Source organism: Myotis lucifugus, unplaced genomic scaffold, assembly GCF_000147115.1.
Source record: "Myotis lucifugus unplaced genomic scaffold, Myoluc2.0 scaffold_1019, whole genome shotgun sequence".
NCBI lineage: Eukaryota > Metazoa > Chordata > Mammalia > Chiroptera > Vespertilionidae > Myotis > Myotis lucifugus.
Genome location: NW_005872067.1, coordinates 105,003 through 112,365, shown reverse-complemented (window position 1 = coordinate 112,365; position 7,363 = coordinate 105,003).

The following is a 7,363-nucleotide window of genomic DNA, read 5'->3' as shown; positions in this document are numbered from 1 at the left end:
GGCTCAGGCCCGTGTGGGGGCTCGATCTCAAATAGGTGGTGTGTGTGTGGGAGGCAGCGATGGGGGGGGGGGGGGGTGATTGTCTCTCTCTTTGTGGATGTTTCTATCGCTCTCTCCCTCTCCCTTCCTCTCAGAAATCAATAAAAATATATTAAATAATAATTTTAAAAAAGAATGAATAAAACAAAGTGAAAAACAGCTCTTCTCTGGAGCATTGTCCCAACCCCTTGAGATTCTGCTTCCCGGCAAGTGTGGACAGCTTGGCTCAAGTAAACTCATGAAAGTTCTCTATTGGTTTGAATGTTTTTATGTGAACACGACGTATACACCTGCTGGTTTCTGAGGGCGAGGCAACAGAATCTGTCCATGAGGTCTGCTGTGAAACTGTAGAGGAGTCTGTTTCTGCTATCAAAGGCCAGGTCACCCTTAGAAATAGTGTAGGAAAAAACAACAACAACAACAACAACACACAAAAAGACAGAAATTGGATTTACAAAGAGAAAACAGACAAAGTGAACCTAGGGATGCTCCGAGGACTGTGAGAGGGAATCTCCCTTCTCCTCACTCACACCGCTTTTGGGAAAATGGCAATGATCCTAAGAGGTGAAGGTATTGAAGCTCTCGGAGACTCCGACTGACTAGGGCTACTTTACCCGTTCTTAACCCTACCCAACCAAGTCTCCCTCTCCCTGGGAGTCAAGCTTGTGTGTCAACAGTCGTAGGTAGGGGTATCTACCCGACGGAGGGCTGTTTTAAAATCAGAATCTGTCTGCTTTCAACGAGGAAATGGGACAGGGGCAACCTATATTTTCCTGGTCAAATTGGCCCCAATTCACCTGATAGGGAGAGAGAGGTTTGTCTTTGTCTGTTTGTCTGTCTGTCTGTCTGTCTGTGTTTGTCTTTAAGCCAGTGATGCCAACATATGTTGGTTGTTGCTTTTTGTGTTTTTTGTAGAAGGGTCATGTGTATGTAGACCTCATTGAGCCAGAGAAAGAAAGAAAGGAAGAAAGAAAGAAAGAAAGAAAGAAATAAAGAAAGAAAGAAAGAAAGAAAGAAAGAAAGAGGAAGGTCCTTGGTTCAGTCCTGACTATGACTTTCTGGGGCAGGGCAGGGCACGGCACACCTGGTCGGTCGCCACCAGTGGTGTGGTTTTTGGTTTCCAGCCAGAAACCCCACTGTGGTCCACTTCAGTCCACCTCATACCTTTCCTGGCTGGGGAGAGTTCCTTTGGATCACAAGGACAAACCCAAAGGAGGACAAAGTTCAGAATGCCTAATTCATGTCTGCCCATTTCTACACGACACAGCCGTCCATAGTGTCCAAGTGACTTGACCTGAATTTTTCATGTCTGAGAAAGAAGTTTCCATTTGAGATACAGGTACTGCTTTGTGTTATTTATAAATGATGTGCCTCCATCCAAAGTGCTAGTATGGCGATCCACTGCCTTCCATTCACACCCCTCTGTCTGCTGACTGTGCAAGCGCTGTCCGTGAGTTGGCTCCGCCCTGTGACGACAAGGAACCAACCCGGCCCTCTGGTCGACCACGCTTTGTGGCTTATAAAAGCGGTAGCCAGGAAGGTGGCGCATGACAAGGATAGGTTGCATCGTCATCACGTCATCACCAGGGTGGTGGGGACGCAGGGTCGGCCACGGGGGGTGGGGATGGGGGCTTTGAAAACTTCTCTCATCCTCTCTCTCTCTCTCTCTCTCTTTCTCTCTCTCTCTCTCCTCTCTCTCTCTATCTCCCCTAGCAGTCAAGAAAAACAGACACTCCCAAGATGAGGATGAAGGACTGTCAGTTAGACTTTGAAATTTCCTCCGCGCAGGAAGACGGGGCGATTTAGGAATTTTCTTTCAGTGACCACGCCCCGCACTGTGTTGCCCCCGCCAATGCCGCCTGAAAACATCACTAAAGGGTTGAAGGGTTGATAGTAATAGAAACAGGAAGGGTAAGCATTGCAACGTGTTTTCCGGGGTTTTGTTTGTTTGAGAGACCTATAAATGTATAATGCTGTGAAAAGTCTTATGTTCCTGAATAACTTTAGTATTTTGGTCAAAGGAATTTGGATGATTTTCCTGGCTGCAAGCAGGTTAATTCCTCAACACCAGGCTGACAGGCATGGGCTAGGAGGCCCCAGCAGCTCTGTTCCTCTGCTGTGTGGACAAGCCCTTCTGGAACTGGGGGCCCTGCCTTGTGCCCTGAACCCCTCCTGGCACAAGTCCTGAGACCTGTGGGTTCACCAGCAGCACCAGGAGGACCACTCACATCCAGGTTCAGAGCCAGCAGCAAGTCCCCTTCACATCAGGGGTTAGTGGACCACATAGAAAGTAGCATTGGATCCACCCACTGAGCAGCCACAATGAGGTCAGAGATGCCCAGGGAGAAGGAAAAACCTGGAGGGAGTGATATAATGGTGCTGAGCCCTACAGCCCAACTGCATCCCAGCAGCTCCAGTGTCTGATCCTGACCCCTCCACACCTTTTTTCATCAGGAACTGAGGTGTAAAGTGGGGGAGACCGTTTATTACATGACGGAGGACCAGAGGGTGGCCTTTGAAATTGTCTTTGTTTCTGAACATTCCTTTACAACCTGCCACCCTAGGATTAACTCCCACAGATGCACCTCGAGCCTAAATCCCCACCCCCTCCTCAAGGAAATCAGATTCATGTTTCTGGTTGTAGACACTTTGTGTTTAGATCCCATTAACTCCGCAACCTTTGTCCCTGCAATCCTGTACCCGGGCTGGGTCCGTCCCTTTCCTCATTCACACTGAGCATGAACATGAAACATGAGTGGCCCCACATACTGCACCCCAATCTGAGGTTTCAGGTTCCAGGGTCCTAGAAGGAAGCTCTTGTTAGGTGCACCTGGTGAGCAGGGTCACTAGAGGGGCACATCACAGGCCCCATGTCATGAAAATGCCACGTCATAAACCTCCCAAGAGCTATAGGACTTGGTGACAAGACGGATGGTCCTGGGTTGTCCTAACTCCCTCAGTGTCCCCGTGAGCTCAGCCCGGATCGGGGCAACTCTCTCCTGGTCCACAGTCTGGTGGGTCCTGTAACACTCCAGGGGGACGGGGTACAGCTCGAGCTCTAAACTGTGCAGCCCGGCTGTATGTCCCAGCAGCTTCTCCACCGTGGCCACGGAGAGGTGGTTCTCAGAGATGGTGAAATCCCTGAGCTGGTGACAGCGGCTCAGGACAGGCAGGATGGCCTCGACTTGGGAGTCCACCTTCCCACAGTTATCTAGGCACAGGTCCTGGAGGGTGGGTGCCACTGCCTCCAGCAGAGCTCGGAGGGGCTCGGGACTAAAATCAGTGAGGTTGGTGCCATACAGACCCAGGGACTTCAGCTGCCTGAGGTTCCAGCACTGGACCAGGTGTGTCAGGTCTGAATGTGTCAGCTGTGAGCAAAACCATATGGAGAGTTTGTCCAAGGGGGTCTGCAGGCACCTGGGGAGAGATGGAGTGATTAGTTCCTGGGGACGGCAGTGGTAAAAAGAGGTGGATAAAGACCGATTTGTCCAAGCCCAGGGCTGTCCTGACAATCTGTTGAAGGCCAGCACCCAGGACACCCAGTCTCCTTTTAGGCAGGGTCAAGTTCACGACATCTCCAGAGCTTCCTTTCCTTAGCTGCCAAGCAGAGCACTGCTCTCTGGAGGGTGACTGGACATAAGGAAAACCCAGGGAACCTGCTCAGAGAGCCTCACAGTGTCTAGGTCAAGGGTAGGCATCCGTGAATCTTAAATTTGGGAGTCAAAACCAAGAATGCTCTCAACTCAGGCTTCCTTTTGTCCATTGCTTGGTTCCAGGCACCAAACCTCTGGGCCACAGGAGGCTCTTTCATCTAATGCCTAAAAGGAACAAACCAGGCTCTAGCTGGTTTGACTCAGTGGACACAGCTTTCGAATGTCTCAGGTTCAATTCATGGTCAAGGGCTCAGATCTTTCTTGCAGGCTCAATGCCCGGCCCAGGTTGGGGCATGTGCTGTAGCAACCAATCGCCTCTCTCACACATAGGTATTTCTCTCTCTCTCTTTTTCTCCATTTCACTCTTTAGAAATCAATGGAAAAATATATCCTCCGGTGAAGATTCAAAGAAAAGGGAGAGAGTGACCAAAGGAAGAATCTGTGGCATCAGCTGGGAAGCCAGTCTGCAGAGGCGACTTCCACCTGCAAATCAGCTCCCACTCTTTGCAGTCCTTTCCCTCCGGATGACTTAGCTGCAGAATACTGCCTTTCCTTTCTACTATTGACCTTCCTGGAGCCCAGGACCACCTCTGGCAGATGGGGAAGCTGAGACAGGCTCACGTGTGTTCACATGCCCGGTGGACAAAGAGCTCTCTGTGTCCTAGAGTCCCCGACAGTGAGGAACCTGAGCAAGGGGTTTTCTGTGGAATCTGAGCCAAGCCTGGGGTGAGGGGGCCAGTGAGCAGCTCAGCCATGTGCGTAGGGTTTGCTCCTTTTCTCAGCCTGAGGGAGGTGTAGGCCTAGGTGTGGGTGCAACTGGAGGCAGGCAGGTAAGTGGTTAGGGGTGATAGGGCAGGCAGACAGGCGAGTGGTTAGGAGCCAGCAGTCCCAGAATGGAGAGGGATGTCCCACTGCCAATTTAGCCCTGAGCAGGATCCTGCTCAGGCCTAAATTGACAGTCAGACATCCCCTGGGCATCCCTGATCATGAGAGGGTGAAGGTGCGCTGATGGACCGCCCTTCCCGTGCACAGATTTTGTGCACCAGGCCTCTAGTTTACGCATAAAAGCTCCCACAGCTTTGATGGGACGCCTGGCATATTCTGGGTGAAGTGGAGCTCAGAACACCACCCTGATGCTCCTTCAGGGAGACAGTGGGCAGAGAGCGCCCCCTGCAGGAGGAGGGGCGGGGCCCAGTCCCAGGCCCAGGACTGGCTCTCAGGTCTCAGCCCCAGGGAGGAGTCTGGAGCAGAGCAGCTCAGGGTTGGAGAGTCCCCTTCTCCCTGGGGTTTCCCTTCTCCATCTCACATCCCAGTTGGGTCCCCCTTCCCTGATACACATGATGATGCCTCACTGCTCACTCCCATTGGGTGTCTGGTTTCAAGAGAAGCCAATCCGCCTTCCATAATATAACCTTTCGGGGGACCCGCCCGGACTCAGATGGTCCCAGGAAACCAAGAATGCGTGTCCTGAGGCTCCCCACCCTCCTCCTGCTGCTCCCGGGGGCGCTGGTCCTGACCCCCAACTGGGCCGGTGAGTGCGGGGTCGGAGGGGGCGGCGGTGTGGGGAGGAGCGAGGGGACCCAGCGGGGGCGCGGGCCCAGGAAGGCGAGTGTCCAGCCCCGGCCTGCCCTCCATCCGCCCCCCAGGTCCCCACTCCCTGAGGTATTTCCTCACCGCGGTGTCCGGGCCCCGCCGCGGGGAGCCCCACTTCTTCTCCGACGGCTACGTGGACAACACGCAGTTCCTGCGGTTTGACAGCGACGCCCCGAGTCCGAGGGCGGAGCAGCGGGCGCTGTGGATGCAGCAGCCGTGGGTGGAGCAGGAGGAACCCGGGTATTGGGAGGAGCAGACCCTGAGGGCCAAGGGAGCCGCACAGACTCACCGAGTGGGACTGAAGATCGCCCTTGGCTACTACAACCAGAGCGAGAACGGTGAGCCGCGCGCCGGACCGGTCACGACTCCCCTCCCACGGCCGGGCTGGGGTCGCCCCGAGGGTCTGGGTCCGAGCGTCACCCTGAGGCGGCTGGACCCACCCGGCCCCCACCCGGGAGGACCTCGCGGGGACTTTGACCGGATGTCATTCAGTTTTAGATTCAGTCCCTGCGGGCTGGGCGGGATGGGACTGACCTTGGGGGCGAGGTCAGGGCCTCACTCCATCCAGTGGATTAGTGGCTGCGACGTGGGACAGAGGGGCGCCTCCTCCGCGGGTAGATGCTTATGCCTATGACCGCGCTGACTACCTCACCCTGACCTCCTGGACCGCGGCCACCATGGCGGCTCAGATCACCACCTGAGAGACCCACAGGCCCCTCATGTCAGACCCACAGCTCCTCATGTCACACCCACAGGCCCCTCATGTCAGACCCACAGGCCCTCATGTCACACCCACAGACCCTCATGTCAGACCCACAGGCCCTCATGTCAGACACACAGGCCCCTCATATCACACCCACAGGCACCATGAGTCAGACCCACAGGCCCTTCATGTCAGAACTGCAGAAGTGAGGCGCTGTCACCTCCATCCTGTTCTGGTCCCCAGGGATAGTGTGGATTCATCTTTGGAAAAACAAAAGCCAAAAACCTGCACAGTGAGTGGGAAGTGAGAGAAGAAATGGAGAACATTTTAATTAAAATATTTATCTAATGACTGCAGAGTGGAGGAAGAGGTGCACTGTCAGCAGGTGGTGAGGGGGGCACCCTGAGGGCATGTGCGGCCTGAGGAGGTGAAGGCTGAGCCAGGCGGGTGTGTGAGGGCAGAGCCTCCCAGGTCCGCCCTGTGCCCACAGCCAGGCTCTGAGGGGCAGACACTGAGCTGGGCGGGAAGGGAGGGGCCGACTGTTTAGAGCAGGGCTCCTCAAACTATGGCCCGTGGGCCACATGCAAATACAAATACTGTATTTGTTCCCGTTTTGTTTTTTTACTTCAAAATAAGATATGTGCAGTGTGCATAGGAATTTGTTCATAGTTTTTTTTAACTATAGTCCGGCCCTCCAACGGTCTGAGGGACAGTGAACTGGCCCCCTGTTTAAAAAGTTTGAGGACCCCTGCTTTAGAGAGAGGGCAGGAGAGAGAGACTGAGGGAGAGAGACCCCTCTCCTGCTGGCCTCCTGCCCCCTAGGGCGGGGGGCACCTGCTCTTGGGGGAGCCTGTCTGGGAGCCTGTGCACTGTGGGGGGGGGTGGCGCCCCACCATGTGATCCCCCACTTGGGGCGGCGGTTTACAGGCTGATGGTCCCCTGACACAGAGGCTGCTGCCCTGGCTGGGCCGCCCAGCGACTATCGCACCGCCCTCGGGGTCCTGGATGATGGTCCTGGGCAAGTGCCATGCTGGGCGCAGACTCCTCCCTGCAGGAGGCAGCAGTCCCAGCATCTCTCCTTCCTGGGGCTTCCCTCCCTCCCCCTGCTCTCCCTCCCTGCGCACTCTCTAAGGAAGAGAGAAATCAATGGGAAACGACCTCCCGTGAGAATGAACCAAAACATAGATAAACACAGTGTGAATGTGTGTGTGTGCGTGTGTTTGCTTGTATGCGTGTGCGTGTGTGTGTGTGTGTGTGTGTGATCTCATGTGAATGTCCCTCATGTGCCTGTTGCGATGTGATCACACCTTCAGAGCCAATAAGGACAGGACAGGACGGCGAAGCGGCGGCCACAGCGCTGGCCTCCTCGCCGCCC